At 39.2% G+C, this 12,947-nt stretch overlaps 1 protein-coding gene and 1 long non-coding RNA gene across 7 annotated transcripts in view; both read left to right on the plus strand.

Moving 5' to 3' along the window:
* Positions 1 to 67: 67 nt before the first annotated feature.
* On the plus strand, positions 68 to 10,546 carry LOC111672716 (uncharacterized). Its single transcript, XR_015438730.1, has 3 exons — positions 68 to 202; positions 4,457 to 4,578; positions 5,198 to 10,546. It is a non-coding gene; the product is annotated as an uncharacterized LOC111672716 (long non-coding RNA).
* A 1,259-nt stretch (positions 10,547 to 11,805) lies between these two features.
* The window catches only part of itsn2a (intersectin 2a), a 38,897-nt gene continuing 37,755 nt past the window's right edge, over positions 11,806 to 12,947 (plus strand). For 4 of the 6 annotated variants that reach the window (XM_023430310.2, XM_087180371.1, XM_087180370.1 and 1 more), the window contains exon 1: positions 11,807 to 11,910. The gene's annotated coding sequence lies outside the window, so the exon portion shown is untranslated. Of the gene's footprint in view, positions 12,017 to 12,947 lie in introns of all 6 variants that reach the window. The other 2 variants (XM_023430308.2, XM_087180369.1) reach the window with 2 other exon arrangements.

Below are 12,947 nucleotides of genomic sequence, written 5' to 3' on the forward strand. Positions count from 1 at the left end.
CGCTTCTTGTACACTTTTATTTTGAAGTCCCCGTGCTTTACTCTCAGTACTTCCTGCTAGGCTTTGCTCTTCACTATTTCCGGCTAGAACTTTGGATCGTGTCTCACAGTCCAGAGATTTTAGTCGCAGTTTAATGACAAGGCATTGTTGTAAAAACCTCGTGTGGTGATTACAAGTGAGAACAACGGCTGTGCATCATTTGGTAAGTCTGTCCCCGTCTCTTTCGTCCTGTTTCGATCATGGCGGAGATTGAGCCTCTGTCTAAAGAAGTCGACTGTATAGTAGCGACCGGAGAGAGGGGTGGGAGGTATCGTGGTTGGACCTGAGTCTACGGAGTAGTAACAATGCTGTTCGACTGTTGTTGTTTTGTAAGTTACAGGCTGCCGTGTTAAACAAGAAAGAAGTTAAGCGTTGCACCATTGTTACAGTGCATGTAAACATTTTCATGTCACTAGACTAAGTTCATCATTAGCCTACTTCTCATTATTGCAGTGCTTGAGAGTAAAGGGGGGGGGGGGGCAATGTGGAATTTAAAGGGTGATAAATGGAAGATGACGTTCATTCCGGGGTGGGGGGGTGTATAGGCAATGGTAAAGTTTTTTTCGTGTTTTTAAACGTAATTTTGTTATTTCTTCTAAATAAACATTGGCGACCAAATACTCTTTAAATGTGTATTTTAAACATTAGATTCCGCTGCTGTTTTAACCCATTTCAAGACTGCCTCATTCACTGCGCGGGAAAACAGTCCTGGACAGTCCCACAGAAAAGCGCTAGAAAACCAAAAGTATATTAGCAAAACCAACGGGTTGTACTTGTCTTTTAAGTTTTTCATCTTGCAAAACCAAAAAATACTGTCTGAAAACACTCTGGATATATATTTATCACCTTTGTGTGATTTGTCCAAGTATGTTTCTGCTGTTCCGTCTTGTTTGCTAATTGTGGTGCACTAAGCCCTAATGGGCTCATTACTTCCTCCTGAGGCCGAAGGCTGCAGATTCCAGGACCCTACTTTTTTAGCGCCGCCTAGCGAGTGCAAGTACTGGAAGCTGATACCAGAACTGCAGTTGCAGGATCGTATTTGTAGGATCCTATCTTATACCTGGCGCAAAGCGCAACTCAGGTGTCTTTGCTAGTTTCTGACTGATGCAGTTGTCCTTTACCTGTTCAGTTCCCAAGTTGTTTAAATAGCAAATCCATGGGCGTGTTGGTCTCAAAAGGAGGAACGGTCAGGCGCATTGATGTTGATGCATTCATTAATGCCGCTGAAAGCGATTGGCCAGCAAAAACCTGGCCTGAAGTCGCTGGTATTTTAAGGGTGCATACGTTCAGCCGGTTATGCACAAGCAGAGTGTGCTGAAAACGTGCTTCTGATAAGTCAAGTGGAACATTAGAATACAGCCCACAGAAAGACTTTTTTTTTTTTATATATTGTGTGTTCACAAAGAGAAGAGACATCCATGACATGAAGCTCTGCAGAGAAGCGATCATGCTAACGGCCGGGTAAATGTGCCACAGTGTTAACCATTCATTCTCTAAATTTGTCCACAGTTTCTTAATCACCCGAAGATTCATTCACACCTCACACCATATTATATAAAATATCTTTACTGCAGTGATTTGTGCCATTACTTCTTTTCAGAGATGGGAGCAGCGCACTGATTCATTCAGCCTATTCTTTGCCTAACAGGCCGCACATAATAAGCAGGCAAAATTGGTTTATTGCAGGGCATATATGAAGAGGATTTATGCATGATATTGAGACAGTGGTATGAAAAACAGCGCTGTTAATGGTGCGCGGTGTTGATTTCGTTTTGTGTCCCACTTACTTTGATGTCTTCAATAATTATTTGACTTAAGTAAACTTGCAGAAATAGGCCTTAGTCTACAATTTATGATATTGAATTGTGTTCAAAGGGTGTGTTTGAATGATGTTATTTGACTTTTCCTTACCTTTCAAAGGTCAAACCCCAGATCGTAAAATTGGTAGATGAGCTTAATCTGTGTCCATGAAATCACTTCATATAGGTTATACAGTACCTCTGTTGTGATTGGATGAAATTGTGCACTTGATGGACTTGACATGAGGTGATTATTAAAAGATTATCTTTTTTTCCCTGATAAACCGGAAAGCCACGTGCAGTGCACGAGTGGTGTTATTTTTGCTCTCAGGCTTACTTGTGAAGGAAGGATGGCAACATCAGTGTTACTTATAACTGGTTGATTATCCAGCCATATTGGTACTCACACAAAACATTGTCCAAATCTCATGAGGCTTGACTACATCGACACATTGTGCCAGCTTGAGGATGTTAGATCTCCCTTCTTTAAAAAACAAGGGAACAGTAATAATAATGCTCTTTCTTATCAGAACAGACCGGTCACTCTATTGTACACCTTTATGAACATTTACTGGACCCTTCCTAAACATACAATGTGCCCGTAGGTGTAAACCTAACTATAAATATTCTTTAAGTTGTCAAAATTACTGCTGTGCATTTCAAACCTGAGCCAAGAAGGTAGACAATGTCTTTTCCTTTACAAAAGATGACTTGTCTCAGTGGTGCATTTACCTCAGAGAGCCATGGTGCGAACCTGGCTTTGCTGCTCTTCCATAAGTGGTGTGCTTATATATAGGTGGCTTTAAGATGGTGTTTTGGAACAGTGTGTTGCATATGTTTTCAGGGAGGGCATTTACTGTTGCTTTCATTTGTGTTTTCAATTATGGAGGCCATCAATGTTCATCTCCTCCTGCTCCTCATCTGCATCTATCTCCCTGATAGTGTGCACAGTTCTCCTATGAGATTTTGTCTGTGCTAGAAATTTATTTTGCATGCTTTTGCAAAATGAGATTTTTGCATTTCAGGCATTGTTTTGCTTTTGTGTACCCCACATCGGCTGCTTTCGTTGTTTGCTGCATTAAACTCTCTTTGCATAGCAGGCTGAATGCTATTCTGACATCTTGCTTCTGGTCTTTTGCTTACTGAGTGCACGGCATAATGGCTGTTGTGGTTTCTGTGCCCACTATTTCTATTAGCTGTGCCTGTGCTCATGTGAGCTAGCAATGTCCATGGCCTTGTCTAGTGTCAGCTCTGCATCCTAGCTGATCAGCGTCTCACCCGCATGTGGAGAGTTAGCAGAAAACACAATGCAGCCTCTTAACATTTAGTCACCGTTTGGGTATCCAGTCTGTTAATAACAGCTTTAGTCCTATTGCTTTGCATTTTCTTGTGGAAAAGATATCTGGCATATATATATAGGGTTGGACTTGGGTTTCGGGTATTCTGTGCGGTAATTATAGTATTCCATAGCATCTTACCTTCATCTGAAAATGGCAGACTCTTCTTCCCTCAGCTCCTCTTCCCCATAGATGAAAGATCAAGGCAATGGGCAATAAACTAATCGGTAGCCTGTAGTATACAGTATGAAATAATAGTTAAAGTATAAAAATAACCGGAACGTACTATTGATACTAATTTACGAATATCCCTGCTGCCATAACTTAGTAGTTTAATGTTGCTAATATATAGCATAGCTCTTGATTATAAGATCCGGCAATATTATATTCCTGTAGTAACCTATGGGTGCAGTCTCAGGACCACGGTTGTGTATTCATAAGGATAAAAATGATAAAGTAAATAGTTGGCTACTCTTAATATATTTATCCCAGCTGCTTTACTCATACTTTGATTGTCGTCCACCGTCTTACTGGAATATGGCCCTGTTGTTCAATTCCTTTGGTGGCTACTCACTAGATGTAGGTGGAGTCAAATGTCAGCTGACTCTGGGTGTTACAATCACATCTGTTTTGCTGCCCTTAAAGTGATAGTTGGGGTTGTTTGACATGGGGTTGTGGGAGATACTCATCTATAGTCAGTCTGTTGGGAGCACCAGCACAGAAGCTCAGTGATGTACTGCTGTGGATGGAGCCATTCGCAAAAACATGTTTTAGCTACTTAACAAATCCCACAGAAAAAAGCTAATATCAGCTAAAACAAGTGAACGCTGTATTTTGAATGTTTTTCCCCGCTTTGTCTTGCCGTCAAACAGTCCTTTCCTTTGGAAGTCTGTGAAACATTGAACGACCATATTGTTAAGCAATTATAAGGTGATTACTACTGTTAAGGCGCTCACACCCGACCCTGTCCTACTGCTGTAGCGAGTGGTAGTTGGTTGTAGCGGGTATTTTTACTCCAACACATGCAAGAGGCAACAATGAGTAGTATTTTTTGTATTTACAAGAGAGAGGCCAAAGAAACTGGGCTATCAAGTTGGTTTCAAATGTACATCTGGTTAGCTGCCCCACATCTGTTAGTTTTCCAATAGGAGCTTCCAAGATGGTCGCGCACATAGTGTATAACACAGTCACGAATGGGGCTACTGCTGTTCTCAGTCTTTTTTGAGTGCTGTGGAAACAATTCATGCATGAACTGACAAATATCAAACTTGATTCATTCAGGGTGACACTGAACGAGCACAATCCCATTACCGATTGGATGGATGTCCAACTAGGATGCCAATATGAAGTGTGGGCCAGAGATGTTGGAGCAAGTCATAGTTAAGCTGATTACACTTTACAAGGTACGTAGCATGCTCAACACGGTATATTTGCTCAGTGTTTAATATTACATTCCAACTCTCATGAGTAAACAAAGATAATTGAATAAGGTGAGTTAGTGTCAGGTTTAATAATCATGAGACACTTTGAGACTGTTTGAGAGATAAGGTTAGGTGCAGCTTCAGGTAAGAGGGAATACATACTGACAGGGTAACAGACTTCACTTCCTCTAGAATCTACTGCCAAGCCTAAGAACGCCAACCATTTGCTCATCTGAAATGAATTTCATGTATTCTCGACTTGGCTTATCTCCTTTAACTTAGTTTTTCATGTATGTAATTAGAGAGACAGACCATTGACCAATTGATTGCCAAGAACACGTTAAGATGTCATCACAAGTAACCGGAGTACTTAAGTGATGACTTTTTTTCTATTTAATCAGTAGTCCAAAAACTCAAAGGTATCGGATTAACAATAAGAAAGAGACAATCTCGAAAATCCTCTTATTTGAAAAGCTATAACTCTAAATTATATGTTATTTTAGTCTTATAAATTTGATATTAATACATTTACAATGTGTATAACTTACAGTTAAGATATGGTGTCTATCATTTATAAGTTTCCCCCCTCAACTACATACAGGCAAGGAAGCCATAGAAGATCAAAAAGATCGCTGAGGATGGACAACAGGGACACTGGCAGTCTGAAAGACAATAAAAAGATGGATGCCAATACACTATGGCAGTGGCGCATTAAGCATGTAAAGAAGTACTCAAGACACCCAGAACCATTCCATTACAGCAATAAAATGGGACTAGATTTTAATGTTGGATCCAACACACAGAAAAAATTGGATTCACATTCACTGACAAATGGTGTCATGCTGGAGGTCTGTGACTTTGCTGAAACAGTAAAGAGGAATAAATGGCATTTTATCACAAATATTCTGGAGAACAATTTTGATCTTGGATTGAAAAGCGAGCAACAGCGGATTGAGTTTACTTCTCAACTTCTGCACAAAGTCAGACACCTGATACGAAAACCCCCTGAAGATAAACATGAAGCTTTTACTCTCTTTGACACGTCATCTGAGCGCGAATGTACCAGCAAAGACAAAAGTAGACTGAACATGGCATCTACAGAATATAAGACTGACTGTTTCCTGGTGGACATGGATGAAAGTGATCATAAGGACAAATTGAAGTGTTCACTATCACCATCTAAAGACTATATGAAGATGGAAGAGATGGATGGACCACGTGCTGATGACAGTGATGATGTTGATGAATTAGAGTGTTCAGAGCCTCAGTCAACAGAAGAACTGAAAGAGGATGATGTTCCGCCCTCGTTCCCTTGCTGTGAGGAAATTGGTCTGAACCTTGATGTTGAGTCAAAACAAAGTCTAGATCCAGGTTTATTGACAAAGGGCATGATGTTAGAACTAGTACAGTTCACAAGAACACTGACTGCATCCAACAGATCTATTGTTCTCAGTGTGTTGGAGCATAATTTTGAACTTGATCTTAAACGTCAACAGGAAAAAACTCAGGTTTGGTTCACAATATTACAACTTCAGAAAAGGAAGAAGCAACTTCTTACCACTGGAACCAAAATCAGTCCTGAGTTTAAAAGTGAGCCATTTTCCTTTCAGACAAATCCCCTTGAAAAAGGATCAGCTCTGTCCAATGTGGGAGCCCCACTGTACCAATTTAAAGAAGTGAGCAAAAGAAGGCAGTCTGATTTAAAAAGTAAACGGGAAAAAAGAGCTCTTTCAACAACTAGAGAACATGTCACCAAACGACGCAGAACAGAACAGGCTGAACAGGAAGAGACAAACACACTGTCTCATCATACTGATTTATGTAATCGTCGAACAGTGGAGAGTGACCACAACTACATGTGTCCTTTAGACTCAGATGAAGCCACAGATTCAGAAAATGATGAAAATGAAGATGACTTAAAAAACCCAACAAGTTCTGACATCCATAGTGAATCAGAATCAAGCTGTGTGGATACACATGAACCTTTCCTCACCACCACAGATGGTTCATCCAGTTTACCAAATTTAAACCCAAACGTGAACCCAATATTTGCAAGTCAGCCTAATGAAAGAGGACAGTATGGAGATGAAGAGAAGACAGAGATTCCAAAAATTGTGCCATACAAATGTGACATGGAAGAAAAGGAAATGGAAACGGAGAGCAATATGTGGAAGCTGCGTGTGAACCGTGTACAACAAATCCTCTCCTTGTTAGACAAAGCATTCACAAAGTCCAAGTCATTTGGCCTGGAATTCAATGTTGGATTTGGTCCAAAGCAAAACGTAAGTGTTGACTCTTTAACTACTTCAGTTCTGCTTGAAATTGCAAAATTTGCCTTAGCAATTAATTCATCCCAGCAGGATTTCATCATGGAGATCCTTGAGTACAACTTTGACTTTGGCCTTTGGAGTGAAAACCATAGGAAAACCTTTGCATGTGAGCTTATGAATAGAGTAAGACAGCTTAGAAATAGTGATGATGCAGTCAAATTTTCAAAAGAGGTTTTTGAACTTCCCGGCGTTGTATCATCCGTTAACATGACCAGGCAGAGCATGGGCAGCGTCAACCCTGAAGTCAGCAGCATATCGAGAACAACAGAGTGTGATGTTGCTCCCATGTGTCCTCCTGATTTACAAGCTGAAAACAAAGAACACAGGGTGGACATCTATCCCTTCTGCAAAGACATTGGTCTGAAGCTAAATGTAATCTGCAGTCAACCAAATAAAAAACTTCAGATCAACAAATTGACCAATGGGGCAATGACTGAAGTGACAAACTTTGCAGAAAAGTTGTGTGGAACATTTGATCAGATTTGTCTTGACATCCTCAGACACAACTTTGATCTTGATTGGCAAAATGGAGATTCTGACCTTGCTAAAACTATTCTCACTCAAATCCCTATCATAATGGAGCAAAAAAATCTATCAACCTGTATAACAGCCTCCAAGAAAATAAAACACTCAATGAAAGATTTCTCAACAATGGTGATGGATTCCCAGAACAACCCAAATGTAGATACATGTAGTACTAGCTCCTCCCAGACTCAAATCATAGACCAAAATGTAGGGAGTTCCACTGACAATAACCAAGAAAATGAGCTCAATGCAGTACTCTGGAAATTGCGGACTAACCAAATTCAACAGATCCTCTCAGTGCCTCATGTTGAACATTGCCTATTTTATTCTTTTTCCAGATGTAAGAAATTGGGCATTGATTTCAATGTGGGATCTGGAGTAAAACAAAACCTTGATCCAAAATTACTGACCAATGGCATCATGGTTGAAATAAACACTGTTGCTACAGCACTGCAATCAGCCCAAAAGCATTTCATCACAGAGATACTGGAGTACAATTTTCGTCTGAATTTGAACAATGAGCTTTGTCGCAGTGTTTTTGCACAGCAAGTTTTGGACAAATTCAGAACTCTGAGATTAAAAAATAGAAAATCCAGAGTCCTTAAAATTCGTTTTGATCTCCCTGACTCAAGAAGTATAGAAAAATCGTCTTATCCAAAAACTAAATATTGCCACAAATGTTATCAAGACAGAAATTCTAAGCCTCGTCAGGATGAATCTGACCCTGACCACTTGCTGCACCCTCGTCCACATGCCATGACTGACACAGTTTCTACTGAAGAAAACTGCACAGCACAGAAGTCTGCAAAGGCACCTGTTTCTACTTTTCAAGTAGCAGAGGAGAAAATAATGGACAGTTATCCGCTCTGTAAGAAAATAGGTTTAATCCTATGTGTGGACAAAGATAAACCAAAAGATAAAATTGACCCCCGTGTATTGACACGTGGTACTATGATTGAAGTGGCTCATTTTGCTAAAAGATTGTGTGGAACAAAACATAAGCTAATAAATGATGTTCTCGAACACAACTTTAATTTTGGCATGCAGAGCCAAGATATAAATCCTGCACTGCTGTTCCACAGAATGGTGGCACTACATAATAAAGGGCCCACATGGTTCAGTGAAGTTTTTGTTGTTCAGCCATATCCTCACAAAGATCCTGGAGATGCAAGTAAACTGAAAGAGGTATCTGCCATGCAGAAAAGTGAAAGGAAGGAAACAACCAAAAAAAGAAAGCTGGCACTGCAAACAAAGGAACAAGCCCCACTGCCAAGTGGTAATATGGATGTTGTAAAACCAAAGAGACCTCGGGGGATTAGAGGAGAGCGCTTTCCAGTGTGTTCAGAGATAGGTCTTGTTCTAGATGTGACATCACAATCAGGGGACAAAGAAAAACTGGACTTAAGGCTGTTGAGTAGAACGGCAGTGGTGGAGATCTATAGATTTGCAGTCAAGAAAGTAGGACACTATTTCCCAGATATTTTGTATGACATCCTTGACTATAACTTTGATCTAAGCTCACAACACTACAGGCGGTGGGAATTTTCCATAGCTACTGCAACCAAGGTCAAAACCATGGTCAAACGCTACCGGAAAAAACTAGAAAGAGCAGATGAGGTCTTCAAGTTACCATTTGTGTTTGATCCCGAGGCCTCAGAAAGGTACATACAAGAGAGACAAAATGAGAAAAGTGCTGAATCTTCCGTTGAAAAACCTGACAAGACAACAAATGGAGAAGGTAGATTTGTGCGGCAAATCAGATACCATTCAGATGTCAATCGTGTCTATTTCCTTGATGTCAAAACTAATGAGGAACTATTGTTTGAAGAGGAGGACACAAAGTCCCAAACATATCCTGTGACAATAATCCAGATGACTGGGAGTCCAGTGAGTGGCGGTTGTGACAGTGTTCTCCAGGGAAACTTACAGATCAAAGAGGAGGATAATGGTTCACATCATGGCGATATGAAACCAGAACTAGTCACTGAGGAAAAATATCATACAGATTGTGGGGATGTCAAAACGGAGCCAAGCACTTATGATGTCAAGTATTTAGTCCAAGGTAAAGCTGCAGGGTCCCCATCCCCATATACTTTCACCATATGTTCAGACTCTGAAGGCAATATAAAAACAGAATCAAAAACAGAGGATACCCACTATTACATCCTGGCTGAACCACAATTATCACAAGGATATGCTATGCTAACCGTATGTCCAAACACAGAGAGCAGTGTGAAAACAGAATGTGACACTGAGGATGTCAAGTATGAAATCCCAGTTGAAGCAGCAGGATCCCAGGGATACTCCATGGTAACCATATGTCAGGACACTGAGAATACATTGATCAAAGAGGAGCAAAAACATGTGCCAGTCTTCATTGTGGAGATGTTTCAATCACAAAGTGAAGTGGACATCAAGCAGGAGCAAGATTCCTAGTGATGTAAATGATGGTTCACATGCGACTGGTGTTTTACACTAAAAAAATCAGTAAGATTGGATTGGCAATGAAGATTAAAGTTTGAATGGAGTTTTCTTAAATTCTATAAAACTAAGAGAATGCATTTGATGAATCGCTGCAAAGCTGCAGAGCTGCATACTTCATCTAATTATTCAAAGCCTAAAGCTGATTAAATAAAAAGTATTGGCCCAAAAGGGAAAAACTTAACACTTAGCTTTCTTTTTTTCCATCTGTGCTCAGCCATTGTTACAGTAAGATGAAAGAAGTTCATACGAATCTGAATTGGCATCATGTAACACAGAAATCTACTTTTATGGGTGTGAGATTATGTTCTCCTTTCTTTTTGTTCTTACATTTTCATCATATTTATTTAGTGTCATTAGTGTTTTTTATGACCATTCATTGTTATATAAATACTGTTTTGTGTTGATAATTTTTCAAAAAGCATCACTACACACTGACCATAAGACGTTTGGTCATGTCTTGAACTTATGAAACAAATAGGTAAAGATGATTTAACAGTGCTTGTTTATTTTCATACACTTATAATACAGTAAAACAAGGGAAAGGAAAAATACCTAGAACTACTGTATTGTTTATTACTCTAATAGATTCTATATAAAGTTTTGAAAATATCTTTTCTGGTTGTGTGTGTTTTTCTCAGATACCTCAAAAGACTGGTATTATCTTGTCAGCCCTTTTTGGCACAATGAAATGGTGTTTGATTATGATGCATTTGTGTAATTTAAAAGAATTTTCAGAAATGTAATTATTATTTAGTTTTTCAATATTTTTCTATTCAGCTGAACCTTAAAACATGGTGTACTGTAGAGAAAGGCCTATGGATGAATTGTTGCTGTAATACTGAAACTGGGCTGTTGGTGGTGCTCCAGACCAGCAGCTTTCTTGCTCCCTCTGAGGGCAGCAAAGCCGTTTGAGACTCTTTTAACCCATAAACCAGGGAGATGCAAATATATACAGTTAACTGCATCTCAGAGGAATTACATAATTAGCTTATAAGAAAAGAGGAAATGATGCAAATTTTACCCAACAGATTTAAATGTTAAAACTCACATAGACTTTGATTAAAAAAATAATGTACAAAAATGTGCATCCCAGTAATTAATGTGAATGAAGCATATATCGGGTCCAACAGGAATATGGCTACTACCTATGGCAACAACCACTTGCTCAAAACGTCAACAAACGGCCAGGGACCAAGTGGTTGTGCCTTCAAGATATAAATCTTTTAAAAGTCTAAGTCAAAGCGGAAGCGCTTCTGTATGACAGTACATCACTTTTGGATGTGTGTACTGCTGTGTTGAAACAGAATGTGGCACATGTTCACGCGATGATGATCTATATCTATATATATCTATATCTATTAAAAATACAAATAAGTAAAATTTACAGTGAGATATTGACACGCATACAAACTATTTTTTAAAAGCCTACACGTGGGGGATGGTAAACTTAATCTTATACTCTACCAAGATATCTCTTAATATAGCCTAATTAAGGAAATTAAAACGTTATTACATTACTACGTAAAAAAATTAATCTGATCTTCCCCGTTATCAAAAAATAAATCCTGTAGCAAGAAAATAAGCAATGTGTGTAAAATATTTTGAATTACAAGCATATTTTTATTATATCGTCGTATTAGTTTTTGATAGACACCACAATAAAAGTCAATTAATTTAAAGACCAGATTTATTTAAGATACTGGGAGGAGAATTTTTGTTCAATTACGAGTCTCCTCTCATCTAGTTTTATCTGTGGTAGGCCACAACTAAAATGTTGCCGTAGTTATGAGCTTCAATTAGTCTTATTCTGAAAGTTATGCCCGGAAGTTTTATGTGTAATTCTGTCAGACTTGACTCTCTGGAGACGCCCATTTCCAGTCCACGCCCGCCCCGGCTGCTGGATCAGTACCTCCCTCTTCAGCAGCTAGATTGCCAGCCTGGATGTCGGATTACCGCCGCTTCACTACTGCAACAGGTAAATGACCAAATCATTCAAATGTTTAACAGGACAGGACAAAATGTTACACGTGCTGGGCAGTGTCGCTGCTGACCTTGTTTTTTTAAAAACCTTTTCTTGGAAGGTAAGTGGGATGTCCTGCTTTATTAAATCCTAAAATTAAAAGGCGAGGCAGGGTAACCTATTAACAGTGTGGTTTCGTTAGCTGCAGTGAATGTGTTCATTATTTGACCACCCTATAATATGAAACCTGCCACTAAACCCTGAATGAGAAAGCCTATTGTCTCCGTTTTAGATGGAGAACACCCCATCTGGTTGGAAAAATAGGTTCTTCAGACCTTATGTGAATTGTCTAAATACGGCTAAATGCGTTTTAATCAATAGCCTAACTCAGATTTAAAGAGAAGTCTTTTAAGTGACCGAAGAAAAGGCTGTGGGCAAAAAATTGCCTTTTTGTTGTCAAGACAATACACTGCCTTTTACAGTATCAAGTGCTTTGAATGTATGGTGTGATGAGTACTGGAAATATGTTTCTTGGCGATTGTAATTCTGGATTTCAAGGCTTCTTTGAGTCTGTCTTTATAGACAGTAAAAAATGGCTTTATTGTCTTATACCATAAAATATAACTCCATAGGATAATCACTCCTTTCCCCTGAAATACACTGTCTATTTAAAGAGAAGGTGTGTTCACAGGAAATAACAGATTGCCACTTAAACATTCAACTTACTCATATCTACAAAATACCCCCCAAAAATAGCATGAAGAATATAATACTAGCTTGACCTGTTGTTTGAAGCCTGTCAGATGCGATTGTTATCCCACTGTCACCAGCTATAAAGCGTTTGATGTGGAGAGGTTTTATCAGATTGTTTAAGGTCAGTGCAGTTTTCCATTCTTGTATGAGATGACTGGTGCAAGTTTAGCAGTTTACGTATGCTTGTGTTCATTCAATGCAGTATAGACCAATTAAAGAGATTGCTTGCTTAGTGTGTGTGTGTGTGTGTGTGTGTGTGTGTGTGTGTGTGTGTGTGTGTGTGTGTGTGTGTGTGTGTG

The sequence above is a fragment of the Seriola lalandi genome, unplaced genomic scaffold (assembly GCF_002814215.2).
Source record: "Seriola lalandi dorsalis isolate HSWRI2012SDOR001 ecotype SW California unplaced genomic scaffold, Sedor1 jcf7180002054901, whole genome shotgun sequence".
Lineage (NCBI taxonomy): Eukaryota > Metazoa > Chordata > Actinopteri > Carangiformes > Carangidae > Seriola > Seriola lalandi.